Genomic DNA, 16,427 nt, shown 5'->3' with positions numbered 1-16,427 from the left:
CATATATATACCTCAGCTGTAGCTGTGCTTGATAAAGTAGGGAAATTCTTTTTACCTCCTTCGTGATCTGTTGAAGACAAAAAAATTTTTTTTTTTTTTTGAGATGCTACAATAAAGATAGTTATGTAGATAGGTATTAGAATGCTTTTAAATTATGAATGAAACAAAGAAAGCATGATTAAATCTGCAGAAAGATTACTGGGTTTGATTCTATTTTCAGAGTGATGAAAATAAAAGCATTTAATGGAAAAAATCAAAACCCAATAGTTCAAGGATATGCCAGCTCTTCATGCTGCAGTGTGGAGCGATATCTAATTTCAAATAAATTAAAAGTACTAGAAGCAGTGTAAATGTAGAGCGGGCTTTGTAAGGTAAGCGCATGTGTTGTAAATGGAATTCAATAGATGGTCTTGAATTCAAGAAATTGTCTCAGAACAAATATGTCTGGTTGAAATGAACATGGAAATAATAAGTGTACTCAAAATCTGGCCAATTAATGGAATTAAAATACTAGAGTTTTATGTAATCACACATCAAAGTTGTATCACGTAAACGATATTGCAATCACGTTCGTTAGTAGTAGATTTAATAATTGTAGGAGAGATAAGATTTTCTCACAAATCCTTCTTGTGTAATTTAATACAGACCTCTTGCTAGATTGTGCTACATGAAGAAGGAATTTAGATCGTGTTCCTAGGCCAAAAAGCTGAAGAAATGTGCCTGTCTCTGGTTATTATTTTGCTATGAATATGAAACAGTTGTATTATGTTGAATGCCTAGCCTGGAAGAAAATAGCAAACAAAAATACAGCTTAGAAATGGGTGGTTATCAGGCCTGCTGGGCACGTGAGTGTATTCTGCCTTGAGTTCAAAGAGGAAACAGGACACTGTGGATTGGGTCAGCACAGCTAAATGGGAATTCACAGCATCTGCAGCAAATCCCAGAAATGGCTAGGTTGGGTAACGGTTGTTCAAGTGGGAATCAGGAGCAGCTATGTGGATCAGTCACACCACATGGTCTCATTTAGTCCTGAAAAAACTCTGTGGCTCTTATCCCTTCCCTTACTAGTTTTCTGTATGCAAATTATGGCTAGACTTTTGTCCTCTTCTGCTAATGAATCCTGTATCTTTGAATCCTCAACAAAGTTTGTTGTTTATGTTTGTATTTACAAATAGGTAAAAGGATTTTTAATTGGACTATCTAAGAGAACTCAAAGAGTAATCAGTTGCATTTGTTTTAGGGAGAGCTTGAAAAATTAATCTTTTACTTGAAAAAGTCACGTTGAATGGCTTCCAGCGATGGGGTTCTTCTTGGGAAAAATTCAACTGAAGCATCTCTGCTGTCTGTAGAGATGGAATGGGGTATGATATATTATTTGGCTCACAGCCAGTGGGAAGAATAGCTAAAGATTTGTATGGGAACAGCTGAGTCCTGGCCTGAACCCCCCCCCCGATTGAGCTTGTGGGGAAAGGACCCGGACAGCCCTGAGAGCACAGGTGAAGGCAATTCATATGTGCAACCGGAAAGGGTGGAGCCTGGCTGCCCCTCTCTTAGACCTCATTTAAGGGCTGACTGCCCCTGAGGAAGGATTTTTTTCTGGAGATTTTCCTTGTGAAGATTTTCCTTGTGAATGCAGAACCTTCTGGTTTGGGTGAGTAACTTCCTTCTTTTCCTTCATAGCACCTTTCTATTGTGCTGGTCTTCCTGTCATTGCACCTTTATTGTAACATCTTTCCCATTATATTAATCTGTCCAATTGCTACAAGGCTGTTTTGTAGTGCATATGTACGTGTAATGTAAGCTGTGGCTATAAAGGAAGCATCGATTTAACATTTCCAAACTTCTAAGTGCTTGACCTTACAAGCTTTATGTCTTTAATGAAGGTTTTTATTGGTTGTAGATGGGATAGACGAACGACCTCATACGACACTTGATTTCATTGCCCTCATAAAAATGCAACATGGAATACAATTAGAAGTAAGTTGAAAAGGTGTTTATAAGCTAGAAGTTTTCATAGGCTGTATCTAAGCAGAATTTTGCTGGGATGTCAATGCATTTATGACTGTGATGAAGGAAAATGTTATGAAGATCCTGTGAGAGCTTGTGGGAGAAAGCATAAAGGTGATGCGGAGGAAACTCTGCTTGTTGTGAAATAAGGCAGTGTGGATCTCCTTGAAGGCAGTGGTAAGAGCAGATACGACTTTCCAAAGCAGACAGAGTTCTTGGCTGGTTTCATACCCTGCCAAGCAACAGAACTATTGATAAATACCAGTCTGTCTGGTGTCATTTACACCATTAAGTTCATGGGATGTACCGATGGCAGGCAGACCGCTACACAGTTTTTGCCCAGAAGGCATATTAAAATGCTCCTCAAAATGATGGAAGCACTTCACAGGGAGCTTATTTGCTGGTCTTCCTTCCTGTTCTACTCCAATAAAATGGTCTTTGCTCCCAAGCTGCTTACCCCAGCCACAGAGAGCTTTAAGTTGAAGCTGCTATTCTCCTTTCCTTATGTGTATACCTGGTGATCCTTGAGCTTGCTGTGTAATCAAGACCGTTGTAAGGGATGTTTCATATTGGATACTTATGCTTATATGATGGACAATGTGCCTTTTATTAGTTATGCTTAAAAGTGTATTTAAAAGCACATTCCTCACATTTGGATTTCTTTCTGACTGGAACTGGTTTATATTCATAGTGAGAGGAATTGGTAACAATAATTGAGTAAAACTTTTATTAGTGTTTCAAAATTACAAGAATTGTTCAGTTTCTGGGGGGATTTAGACAGTTTTCTTAATGTTTGTTAAAGCCTGCTGCCTGAGGAAGAAAGTAGGGGAGGAATTTCTGTGAGCTCAATATTAACGGAGCCATCTTTAATAATGGGCTTGTCATACTAACAAATACTTCTCTTTCATCAATGTCAGAACTTCTTTTGTTTATGAAATTTAAATGATTTTGTCTAAAGACATGAGGAAGCACATAGAAAAAAATTACTTATATAATCTCTCAAGCATATGTTCTTTTTGGATTTCACTCACAATATATTTATTATAGCTTTTATCTGCTAATGGCTTACGCTATTTTCGTTTTCAAATTCTATGTTCCAAGATTATTGTAAGTGGATAAGTGGATTCTGTCCCATGTATTTGATGTAGGTGGCAAGAATTTTACTGCTTGCTTTGGGTGCTTTTAAGAAAACAGTAGAAAAATCCAAAACAATTGAGTATAATGTTCTTGCCCATCTGCTTTACAAGCCTGGCAGGAAGAAGTTCATAGCTGAACAGATGGAGTCAGTACAAACTAATCACTTTATCTGTTAAATTTTGAAATGATGACAGAGTGCTTAAAGCCCAACTCTGTACAAGGGAGACATAAGGGTTTATGAAGCTAGCACCTGATGGGTAACTGTTACCCACGAAGGAAGATAGAATTACAAAATGCTGCTCTGGTGGTGCCATCAGTTCATCTAGTTTATTTTGCTTCAGTGGTAATATTCCTCATGTGGAGAGGAGCAGCTGATGTCTGCCTGAGTGATATCAGTAACAGCTAGAGATGTGCTCTGTTCCTCACATATTGGAAAGGGGAAAATCAGCTTTTTCAAATGACTGGCATGGTCTAGAGCAGAACAAGAAAACAAGCTGCTGATCATGCTTTCCATCTGATCCATAGGTTTAACACAAAATGGGAAAATCCTACTTCATGTAACTGCCCTCAAGTATGCCTTAAGCACAACATATAATTTCTAGGATGTCTGAATTAAATAAAACCATCCAACCACTTGTTTATGTAAAATAAAACAGAAGAAGTATTTTAGGCTTGGTTAATGATTCAGAATATTTTGCTGGCCATTGTGTCAACAAATTAACTGAAGGGACGTTTGGAAACTTAATGTACTGTGTAAGCAGTTCTACACAGCAGCTGGAAGGAAACACTTCCCTTTTTGAAGAGGAATGGGAAACTCCAAAGTGAATTTTTTTGGCCTGACCTTATTTTGGGATTCTTTTACATAGCCTGGAAACTATGCATCCAGTATAATGTTGTCTTTGTGACATATCTATATAGCAATGTTCCTGGTCTACAAAATATGGTATGGGTCATTTAATACCTAAAACTTCAATGATCATGTACCTGCTGAAGTCTGACATTATGGAGCATAATTTCAGTGAAAATATTATTGAGCTAGTGTGCACATTCTTCCACCCAAGCCAATTCCACAGCTCCCCTCCAGCAGCATTTTAAGGGAGCATTTCCTTCCGTGATGCTAACAATGCTTACAAGCACTCCATTACCTGAATTACCAGTTAATGGACTGTTACTGTCTGATGATTGTCTCATGGGAGGAACTGGGGTGTTCCTAAAACAGCCTCAGAGATGTCAGGAGAAAATAAATCCTCTAGCTCTTCTGCTCAGCTTAGTATGCTGAATGCTAGTCCTCATTTGAGATCACAACCTTCAAACTGACATGTTTCTTCATCCTTTCTCAGTTTTAGGGATATACTGATTTTGTGTCTATCTGGAATGCCAACCTTTTGTTACTGTCTGAACTGATAGTGTTTGCTCTTGTCTATTCATTAGAGTACTACAGTAGCATTAAAGTGCAGACACCCATTATTTGGGTTTAATTTTTGCTTTCCTCTGCGCTTGCATTTTCTCAGGAATTTTACCAGTCTTTACAAACAGTGCATTCCTAATTTAAGATCTCAGTTAAATCAGGATTTAGTAAATGACAGTATTTACTCTAGGACTAATCTTTACAGTTTGTAATGCTGCATGCTTTAGTGTGTTAATAGAGGTGATTCAATCAATTTTGTCAAAGATAATGTGGAGTAATTTGTCTCAAACCATATTCTGAAGAAAACTGCTTAATATTGTGCCACTGCATGATGGTGTTCTATAATATCTGGCAAGCACTTAGTTGTAGTGTCTTCCTGATTTGTTTCTCTCAGGGCAAAGGAAAATACTATATGACTTATGACTTTTTTCCCCCTTTTTCTCTTAAGAACTGTTTCTATGCCTGCCTATGTGCTTTAATTGTGACATCATTTGGATTCCTATAGAAATAATATATGATCTTTGTTTAAATCTGTTATCTTAGGTAATCTTCAGAGTCAACATTCCCACTCCTGTTGTCTTTTTTTATTGCTGGGAAGTGGATAGCTGAAACTATCATTTTCTAGGTTTGAATCTGCTTTTAACTAAGACTTTGAAATAGTTCTAAAAAAGAATGTTAGAAAGCATCAGCGGGCAGCTTTGTTGTTTATTTCTGTTGCACAGCAATGATACTATGAAATGCAGAAAACCAGAAATGTGAAAAACAGTTACAATCTGGAAACTTCTTGGCACTTGTGACTACTCTTTTGGCTTGGGCGTTAGAGTCCTCTATAATGTCAAGCCAAGAATGTGTGCCTTTAAACTTATATGTTGTACTGCTTTTCAGATGTTGTCTTTTCATCTTCTACTTCAATATTCTCCATTTCTCTGAAAAATTCCTTGGAGTTACTGGTATTCTTGTTATCCTTTCTGTTTATGCTGTGAAACCTCTGTTGATATACCCAAATTCTTGCAAAATGATAGAATCCTTTGAAGTTGTTGTATCTTTCACCAAATGCTGGGGTTTGTTTAGTGATATTTTACCCTTATGTTTTTCTTTGCAGACTTGAAGTTTGAAATTCACATTTCTGTATTTATCTCCCTCATTATCTGGGATCTATTTCTTATTGTTGTCAGGATACCATTCAGTCTTCAAACTAAACTAACTTCTGCTTGCCAACATGTAATTCCTGTTTGGTGGCTCTCTTCTGTTTTATTTTGTCCTCAGTACAAATAATCTACTGTCGAGGAAAGGCATATATATACTGTTGAGGAAAGGGCCTCCTGCTATAGAACAGGTTGTCAGACACATCTTTGAAAGTGTTTACAAGGCAAAATGTATTAGTAAAACCATAATAAGGCAAATGAAACAGGAAATCAGAGTCTATATTTACTACTTGTCTCCTGAGTTTGGAGCAAAAAGGTGGCATCCAACAGCAGTGGCAAAGGCACAAAACTCAAATTATAAATTTATTCCCTATGTTTTCTAATGTGTGAATGCAATGCTTTAGCACACTTGAATGTGAAGGTTTTGTCAGGAAATGTCTGATGTCATGAAGAGCATCAGGTTTCTAACAAAATTGAATCACATGGATGTGATCACTGAACTAATGAGCAGAACACAGGTGTACAGAACAACTACCTTTTGTTTGCTTTGTTATGGTGATAGGATTTCTATTTTGTGTAAGTATTTTCATAGATTTTTTTTTGAGAGGTCCTCTGTGCCAACAGTTTCACAGTGCGCCTTCTATCAGTAGGGCTTAGTGTTGCAGGCTCAGTTATCATATTTGCTCCTCTTTCTAAACTAAAACTGACTAAAGCTTCTTCAAATCAGCTCTGAGCATACCATTCTCTCCTCTTTTCAAAGCCAGAATTTTTATCATTTATGCTAGGGGCCAGAATGAAATGAAACAGCAGTGATGAGAACATCAACACAAGCATTCTTCCCTCTGCATTTCACTTTGTCGTCTTATTCTCTTTTCTCATTCCTCTTTCCTACTCTTTGCTCTCTCACTTCTTCCCCGCTTCATTTTCAGCTCTCCTTCTTCAGTGTTAGAATAGAAGGTATTGTCCTTCAGGACCAAAGAAGCCACGGGAGAAAGATGTGGTAACTTTTCACTAAAAACATGTTTATGTAAATATGTGTATAATACACATATTACACAGATACAGCAGACTTAGCAGCCTTCTGGTGTTTTGATACCACATTTGAGTTTAATGCACCCACCTTGTGATGAGATTCTCTCTTTGAAGTGAAAGTGGGATTGTCAGTTCTTGTTATCATATACAGTGACTATTTTCTGTTTGATCTCATTGATTATCTATTCTCTTGGTACATAAATGGTCCACATGAACCTTGTGACTACTGGCTGAGTGTACAGTAGGAGATGTAGACTTTAGCTTTGTCTTATGATGCTAACACACTTAGTTATATGCTGTATTATGTCTATTTAGTCTCTTTATGAAATGATGCATCACTCCATGTATAATAATTTTGAATGAGGCTGGAATCTTGTCTGTTGTATTACCTGTATCCCTGCTAAAATAGTTTCCACATAATTTGTGGTATATATTTTTGGCTGAAAGCTTTGGTACCCCTCAGCTCTCACAAAGATTAAATATCTGGAGCTTGCTTCTTTCAGGAAAGTGAAGCACTAACAGTAATGGTAATGCCCATCGGAGGATCCAGTAAGTTCCAGTTCTGCTTGAGTCTTTAAGAAACATTGCATTTGATTCTTGGTAACCATCTGATTATATTTCTGCATTTTGTTATGGATTTTGAAAAAAGTGAGAGTTGTCAGGAAGTGTTTTAGGGACTAGTGACAGCTTGTGTGGTATCATTAATTCCGAGTTGCTTGGGATACAGATGAATGTTTATGCTCATTTTTCTCCCTGAAATTCAAGTAGAGAAATATTTCTCTAAATCTTTGTACACTTCTGTCTAAAAGTCACAAGTGAAATTTAATGCAGCTTCCTTATGCTCCAAAGCAAGAAACTTAGAGGAAACACAGCATTTATATGAAACCAACAAAGGACTCTTCTTGGCCCTGATTGCCATATTATAATTTCTGTCTCTTGTTTACTGAAATCTAAAGGAGCAACCTGTTTTTCATTAAAAAAAAAAACCTCCTATTTATATCAGAAATCTTCAAAGATGGCTGTAATTCAATAGCAAATTATTTCAGGGCAGATATTCAGATGGAGGATATAACTATTTACATTTTGTATTCTGTTCATCGGGATCAGAGTAGGAGAAAAAGTTTCAAATAATTTTGGAAAAAAAATCCTATTGATTTATTGGTACAGTAGCAATTGCTGTAGCTGACATGATTTTTTTCTTCCTATTGTACACTGAGAAACAAATTACTGTTTGCGTAACATTTGGTTTAAGATTATTTCTGCATGAGGAAAACCTTAAAATGGTAGAATTTCACTGGATTAAAAGGACTTCTGTTAAAGAAATTCAGCTCATTTATTGAGATCTGCGCTTTATTACTGGCTTGAGAAATGGAAGCTAGGATTTATTAAGGCTGGAGACACTTCCACTTGTTCAATGAGCTGAGATAATGAGGTTCACATGTCTCATTTCTGAACAAACTGGATGGATGTGGATTAAATTAGGCGTTCTGCCTAATATTTGTGAAGCCTGTGGTATGAAGCCATACTTTAAACACAAGCTTTATGTTTCTGAAAGAAGACACTTTTATTTATTGGATGTTAATTTCAGAGTGGTCTATTCAATAAAGCCATGAAGATAAACCAATTAAACCTATCAAAACCTAATGATCAGAAAGACTGAACCAATTATTCTGTCCTTAATTAGTAAGAGTTAGACTACGAGATGATAAAGTGATTTTTCACCTGCTTATCACAATGCCTTTTCTAAGCCTGCACCTATGGTCTACAGAGAGAGACTAAAGTGCAAGTAAGAAATAGGATCCTGTTCTACTGGGGCCTAGTGCTGTGCCCTGGGCAGAAATAGCCCAATTACACTGAGAAGGTTGACCTTTTCTGGAAACATTACTGAAACTGAAATCCATTTCGACTTAATAAAAAATTCAATTTTGAATTTTTATTTTTTTCCCTGATCAATAATGTATTGTTTCCAATTACTCTGAAATTACTCTTTGGCCATGGTCAGAATATTCAGCAGTGGAAAAATGATCTTTCATTTATTTCAGAATAGTTTTAAACTGTTATAAGTTGACATGGGAAACCCAGATGTTTTTAATTCTGAAAATTGAGAAATAGATTTTGAACAGGAAATCTATCTTGTTTGATGTGCATCCTCAGGAAGGAGAATGACAGAACATTCCCCTTTTCTTTGCTATGCTGTCATTATATAAAGATGGAGTGGAAAGATGTTTCCAGGCATCTGTGGAAAGCCTTAGTAAGGTCTTGAAGGAAACAACAGAAATCCACTATCCCCAGTAGCCCATGCCTCCTCATCAGCTATTAAAGCCCTTATTTAAACCTCTCAGAGTTAATCTGATAGCTTTTCTGTATCTTACTATTTCTTTAAAGATAAGGTGGAATGTAAAAAAAACTTATCCAAGTATGATTTCAAATATTAACACAGTGTCAGGAATTTCTCCAAGAGTGTTTATTTACTTATATATTTGAAGCCAGCTATGCTGGTTGTGCTGCATTTGCATGTCACTCTTAGTGAGCAACATGGCAGGATTCACACAAGTGTGAAGGAGAGATCTAAACCCTCAGTCCTGGTGGTAGTTGGTGTAACAGCATGTGCTGGACTTTCTTAGAGAATGGGCTTTGTAATGCAGCATCTCTGTTTTTCCTCTCCATTCAGTGTGAGCCTCTGTGAAAGAGCTGTTTCCTGTTCTGATTTTTCAACAAAAAAACACACATTGTGTTTTTTAATATTTTACCTGAATGCTGCTTAAATGTACAGGTAATTTATAGTTGTGGAGCAAAGACAGGCATGGATCACCTCTCGTTCCTGCTGGCTTGGTGACATTTTCACATCTCATATTTGGTAGCTGGGCCCGATGACTAGTGATATTTTTCAGAGACCTGACTCTTCTTTCTGTTCCATTCAGAACAACAGTCTATGAATACAGATAGGGCCAAAGAGTTTGGTTACAGATTCTGTCTCTTTTTGTGTTCTTTTTTTATATATTTTTTGTACTCTTTTTGTATTTGTATTATTGTAATCCCTCAGGAATAAGGTGAAAGGAGTAACCTGGTCATGGTACTGGGAGTGTCTGTTATACTGCTGAATGGTTCCAAATGCTTCATGCAGTGGAATGGTAAAAGATGTAAGGAATAAGGAAGAAACACATTGCCACCACCTCTGTTTATAGAATCTTCCTGGGACAGACTTGTTATATGGCTGCTGTAGTGGCCAGTTCTTTTCTGGGGGTAATATTATCACTAAACTCAGTCTTTAGAAACAAAGTTCTGCTTTCTAATGTCTAAATGTCTAGTGAATTCACATGCCAATGACATCTCATTCATAACTTGGCTAGGGGTTTTCTTTTAAACCTGAAAATGATTTTAGGAACATACTTGAAGTGCGTGTCTAAAAGTGGTAACACTGTAGTATCGGCTGATCTTTCTGTTCCATTGCCATGTGGGTAGGAGTCTGAAAACTTCCTTGTTTCTGTGTCTCAGTTTCTATTCTGGTCACTGCTATCATTCTAAGCAGAAGTCAAGGTCACCCTTCACTTTGCTCTTTGTCCATTTTGGCTGTGCTTGCTTTTACTTCATGTTGGGAATAGCTGCAGACTCTGCTGTTTTCAGGAAGAAGATGCTGCTGACATTTCTTCTGGACTTTGATTTGTCTACATTGTGATCAGCTTTTAAACACAACTGATCACTTCCATACCACAAGATGCTCTGAACAGTTACTGAACCTATTAAAAACCTTGAAACCATTAACCACAGAACTACTTCTCTGATTGAAATAATATTCCTATGAATTCTCATGGCTGTACTTATTTACAATGAATTGTTTCTGAAATTTACAAAATAGCTTTTTATGGGCAGTGTTACTTAGAGCTGTGCTTTTAAGAACTGTTTCCAGAAAAGTAATTTACTTAAAAGAGGAACTCATGTGAGATGTTATACTTTTCCAACTTTCTAATTCCTTATAAAATGGTTTGTTTCACATTTTGGTGTTCGTTCTGCTCCAAATAGCTTTTTACCCCAAAGTGCTAGTCCAAAAACAGTTCTGTGGCTCTTAAACTCAACATGGTACTTCAGACATGTGGTACAGCAAAGAAAAATAGTGAGATGAGATCACAAAATACTGGTATTTATTGTCTTTCAGTGGCTGCTATTTATGTCTTAAAGTTTTCTTTTTTGGTGTTTTTCTTCTGTTTATCTTGTCCTTCCGTGTGAGTTCTTAAAATCAGTATAGATGTTTTTCCTTTTCCTCAGCTGGAGGCATATGACTAACAGGTGGTAACATTTGGACTCCCACTTTGTGCAAGTACTGCTCATAGTCCCCTTCACTCATACCATTGCTGGGCTGACACTGGTTGCAGGACAACAAGGTGGTGAAAGGCTCTTAATGTACTGATAGTTCCAGATATACTTGGTCTAATGTGACTAATGAAACACTTGTTTCTCACAAAACGGAAGGACTGAAGCAGTTGGACTTTCAAATGTCTTGTGTTTTTTCTTTGTTCTTTATCCCCCGAGCTAATGGTGTGTTAAATGTTCAGCTTAATGGAGAAGCCTTTGAGAGAACATCTGTTCTCTTTACCCATGCAACTAGAGGGGTGCAAGTCAAATAAGAGAAGATGGATCAGACATCTGCAGTGCTATCTCCAACTCTATCATTTTTCATTTTTTTTTGCCTTTGCTGGAGAAGCGAACTGATCTGCTGCCCTTAGTCTTGCTTGGGATCAAAGGTTGGACTGAAAATATTTCACAACTATGTGTTCATATCATAGTGCTCAGGAAACTGTGCATGTAGTTTGCAAAAGAAAGAAAATCTTGCAGCATTTTTCCCCTAGGTATGGTGTTACATCATGTACTCAAGGTTGAATCCAACTTTCATACACCTCAAAGTGTTTTAGTCTTCATTTTCCCTGCTTTGGTAATTGGATTCTGCATCAGAGTCAATGTCTGAATACCACGTTTCAGTGGCACAGAATGGAGCATAAAAAAATGAGGCGGTTTAAACCTTTTTAATGAGCCAGGAAATTACTCTGACACAAAAGAGCAAAAGTAGCTTGCTAAAAAGGAAAAATGAGAGCAAGGCTCTTTTCTCTTGTATTCTCAGCTCAAGTTTCTTGATCAAAAAAAAAAACTAGATTTACATTTTTTTCATAATAAAAGAAATCCTATTTTCAGCTTGTCTTTATAATCAGAGCTTCCACAATACAACCCATTCTCCCAAGTACTGACAATTGTTTCTTCCGGTTCATGTCTAGGACTTCAATATAGGTATTGAATTCCTAGCAAAATGGCAATTTCTGGAAAAATATTAACTGTAACTATGTGCTTTGGAGCTCAGTATTTCAGGCTAGGAACCATTTCAATCTTTCTTGCTCTGAGTTTTATGGTGGTTGTTATTTGAGGAAGTACATCTTATGGTATTTCTGTTTATTATACTTGTCACTGAAGGTGCCAAGTCTGACGTATTTGAACCAAAGTTTCCATACTTTTTCCATGGGGGTTGGAAGTAGGTGATCTTTAAGGTCACTTCTAACTGAAGCCATTCTATAATTCAAAGATTCACTCTTTGAATGTGTGAGATAGTTGTGGATTAATGTCTCTAAATCCTGTCCTATCGCATACCTTAAAACATTCACCTCATAGTTCTGAGTAACTTGAATTGCTCTTCATCTTTGTATCTCTGTCTTGCTGACCAATATAAATTAACCTCATAAATATGATTAAACAAACTGCACAGGGGGACTCTGCCCTGTAAGTATAGAGTATGTCACAGTAAAATCCACTATAGCATGATTATTTTTCACCTGTAACATGTATTGGTTATGTATATCTAAAAAAATTTTAGTGCAGTAATTATACTTCCTGGAAAAGGAATGTAGCCCAGCTGAGTAGTCTATACAGAGCTACCTCAATGTACAGATCTTAAGTTATTTTAAATTATTTTTAAACCTTTTGTCTATTTAAAGGCAGCATATTACTGTATTTGGATTAAATATACCTATTTCTGTTAGATTACTGTCAATTTGCTTTAATACATACAGTTCTTCTAATGCTAACTAAGATGTGATATTCTGCCTCTTATAGAGGAACTAAGGCAAATGACTATACCTTAAAAACATTCATCTACATCTTCTATGCTGAAATAGAGAAAAAGATGACAGAACTTGAGACACAAATTTTTAAATACTGTAATGGTACAATTTTTTTCTGATATCTCTATTCTTCAAAACTCACAGGACATATTGGTCCCAAATGATGCATTTCAAAAAAAAAAAAAAACAATTTATTTTCTAACATCTGTTTTGCAGTTCTTTGTGTTTTTAGATGCTCTTTTTGGCAGTGGGTAAGGCCCTGTGCAATCTTTCTCCCAGGAGGGATGACTGGGAGAAGGACTCTAAGTAATCAGGGTGCAGCCCAGCAGGACTGAACATCTATTATCAGGAAACACAGTCAATTATATTGTGACCTGTATTGTGGGAAATACGTAGTTACATTACTTTTCATATTTCCTTTTCATATTGGCTCACTCCCAGACAAGACTTAGGAAGAGTAGAATCATCTGGAACTGTACTTTTTTTGTTGTTGTTCTTGCTTTTGCCAAATTTTCAATTAAAAGCATTCAGCATGCCAACAAGTCCTTCCCCCACCCCCCTTCTTTAAAAGTAGGTTTTTCTGAATATTTTTGCACTTATATAACTTCATTTTCAGTGTGCACATCAGTTTTACGAATATTTTCCATGGAAATCTTAAGAACACTGCACAATTTTTATAGTACAGAGAGATGCCAGAAGTCCTGTAATGGGGACAGCTATAGAGTTCATGAAAGAACGCGATTCCAGTACTGAAGTAAGCAGAGCAGGACCTCAAGTGTGGGGGTCTCCTACAATATACGAACGTATTATCACCAGAATGCTATGAACCTCCTTTTTTTCCTAGAAAAGGTTTGTCAAGAATGAAAGTTAAAGCCTTAAAGTTCATAATGAAGGATGTTCCTGTTTCTGGTCAGCTGTACTTTATTCTCTTTTCCTTTTGATTCAACCTAGGAAAATGGGAGAGATTCAGAGGTAGGTGAACGTCACAGTACTAAGAGCGCTGCCCGAAAACTAAAGCATGTAATTACAGTCTCAGTAACAACCTGGAAACAGTGAGTTCCATTTTAAATTAACAGAGAAAAATGTTTTTTTCTTTTCATACACAAAAGAAAGCTGCCTAAGTTAGACCCTGCCGGGTAAAAGACTTGGTTTGGTCACTGGAAAGCTATTCAGCTGTTCTGTGATCATTTGCTTGTTAATTTGTGAGGCAGAACTAAGTCACATGAACCATTAGCCTTTCTGTAAGAATTTGAGCATTTCCAAAGGAAAAGATCTTAATCTGACCTCTGGCCTCCCTTAAAATGCTTGAAAGACGGGGGGGGAAAAGAAAGGAAACAACCATGGCTTGTCATGTTGAAATGATGAGAGCATTTCAGCCTCAAACAAGTATTTCCCCTCTGCACCTTGAGCAGCAAGGGTAAATGGGCTCGCTCTTGTTGTCTCTGAGCTAGAAACTAACAGAAATCTCTACAGTGCTCCATGTATGCTGAGCTGGGAGGAGTGCTGATTTTTTTTCTTCCCCCTCTATGTGGAACATGACACAATGGTTGACATCAGGGAGGTCACCAGAAAGAGAACGAGGAAAAAGTAGTGCTTAAGGTAGAGGCAAAATAGCCTGCTGCGATTAACAATGTATTGCACAGTAATGGCTTAAGAGAGCAGGCACAGGGAAACTCATGCCTGCAACACCCCATAAAACTGGGACATTGATGATGAATGCTTTTTTAAAAATACAGCTTATGTGAGCTTTTACAGCGTTCTTTATCCAATAAGGTACTAAGAAAGACATGTTTTTGAAAGCGATGATTAAATAGATGCAACAATGGTCCATTCTGGGCAGCTGTTTAGCTGTGAGGAATAATACAGTATACCTCAAAATGAACAAAGGAGCAAAGAAGTATGTGCTTCTCTAAATAATGACCTTAAAATATTCCTCTGCGGAACTCTGGGATTTAAAAATCCAGAAGTTCTTGTCTCTAAAGAAGTCAGAACTGAAAATAGTGTATGTGTATGTTTCAAACTGTTGGATTTTTCAGAAAGTGGTTAGCTTTTTTTTTTTTTGGCATAATTATTTCTGAAAGAAGTGAGAAGCTTCCTAAAGAAGAACAATGCTTTACACTTCTCTGTGAATACTGGATCCTAGCAAAGAAAATGGCAGTATTGAGTTTTCCACTAAACTTTCCTAATATGATCAATAAAACTTTTTTTTCCTCCATTCTTAGAATGCTGCATCTCTCTGATGCCTTGCTTAGGTTCAGTTTCTCTGACTCTTCTAACTATGAAGTTATTGAATGGAATAAAAGACAGTCTGAATCCCCACCTTGTGTTTGACAAGGACAGTATTTTTCATTTATCTTTCTTTGATTCTTGTCAATTTTTGCTTTTGGGCTTCCGAGAAAATAGTGCCCTTATTTATAGAGAAGCTATGGGGCATTGCACAATCACATCAGACATGGAACACCAGAAATAGATTTCAAGTGTCATAGGTACAACTGCACACCTTTAGCTGCACTGATTATTTCAGAATATCCCAGAATTGACCCTGAGCCCAACTCTGGCACGTTTCCTTCACAGGTTGTTATGTTATGCAGAGACACTTTGGATTTCTGTTATTAAGACGTGTTTAGTATGTCCTAGAAAGACCTCCTCTGGTGTAGCAGAATGCATTGTATTTGGACCCTGAGCTATACAGGGTTTAACTCTCAGCTTATGTGGATTGCTCAGCAAAGGAGGATTGCCCAAGAAGTCAGTTTAATCAAATATTCAAGAAAAAACTGATGCCACTTACCTATTCATGTCTGATACGGAGTTAAACAGGTTTGTGTGAGAACTCTGAGGGTTGCTCTGGAAAGAGATTAAGGACCTATGTTGCAGTTTAGGAAAGATAACTTTGAAATACTGAAGCCAAAGGTTTCCCTTCTCCCCATGGTTTAACTGTGTTAAGGCTAATTTCAATCTCAGATATGTTTCAAGGGTTTATTCATATTGTGTGCCAGGAGCTAAGGACAAAAATCTTCAGTATATAAATGAAAAAGAATTTTGTTTTTCCTGTAACTGCCAGCCTAGTAAGCACATTTTTGGCAGGAGAAACTCTTGTTCTCTATTTCTTTACCAGTAATAGGTTGTTAGCAGGTCAAATTTTGCTCCCAGAAAAATACATAATCCATTCTGATGCACAGGTAGCATCAAAGCAGGAGCAAAAATGGTGTGTCACCAGCCAGTAACTATGATAGCACTGGAGAATAACATGTACTGGAGCAAAGAAAAAAAAAAGGGTAATGTTCAGTAAAATAGAAAATGGTCTCAGGGTTACAGCTAAGCTTCAAGGTTGCGGTTTTAAGGCATAGAGTAAGGAAATAACTGATAGGTGTAGATGCTGCTGGAATACTGAAAAAGCTTTTTCTTTCTCATAGAGATGCGGATATTCCCCAGGGTTTAACTTTGGCTTCACGTGCTATTAGATCACAGGGCACCTGACCTGCAGCTCTTTGGGGGTGGCTGTGCTGTGTAGTAAGCGCCCAGCCTTTCCTGCCATAGTTCCCCACAAAGGACCATGCACTGAAGCCAGAATATGATGATGAATCTATATACACATGT

General features: G+C 37.2%; 1 long non-coding RNA gene across 1 annotated transcript in view; it reads left to right on the top strand.

Annotated features, from left to right (window-relative positions):
* The first annotated feature begins 1,502 nt into the window (after nucleotides 1–1,502).
* Nucleotides 1,503–16,427, top strand: part of LOC107053992 — a 51,529-nt gene continuing 36,604 nt past the window's right edge. Inside the window, exon 1 of the long non-coding RNA XR_005861875.2 lies at nucleotides 1,503–1,651. This is a non-coding gene — a long non-coding RNA (uncharacterized LOC107053992). The remainder of the gene's footprint in view (nucleotides 1,652–16,427) is intronic.

This window comes from Gallus gallus, chromosome 8 (genome assembly GCF_016699485.2).
Source record: "Gallus gallus isolate bGalGal1 chromosome 8, bGalGal1.mat.broiler.GRCg7b, whole genome shotgun sequence".
NCBI lineage: Eukaryota > Metazoa > Chordata > Aves > Galliformes > Phasianidae > Gallus > Gallus gallus.
Note: the sequence above shows the minus strand (reverse complement) of the source record. Positions and strands in the feature narration are given on the sequence as shown.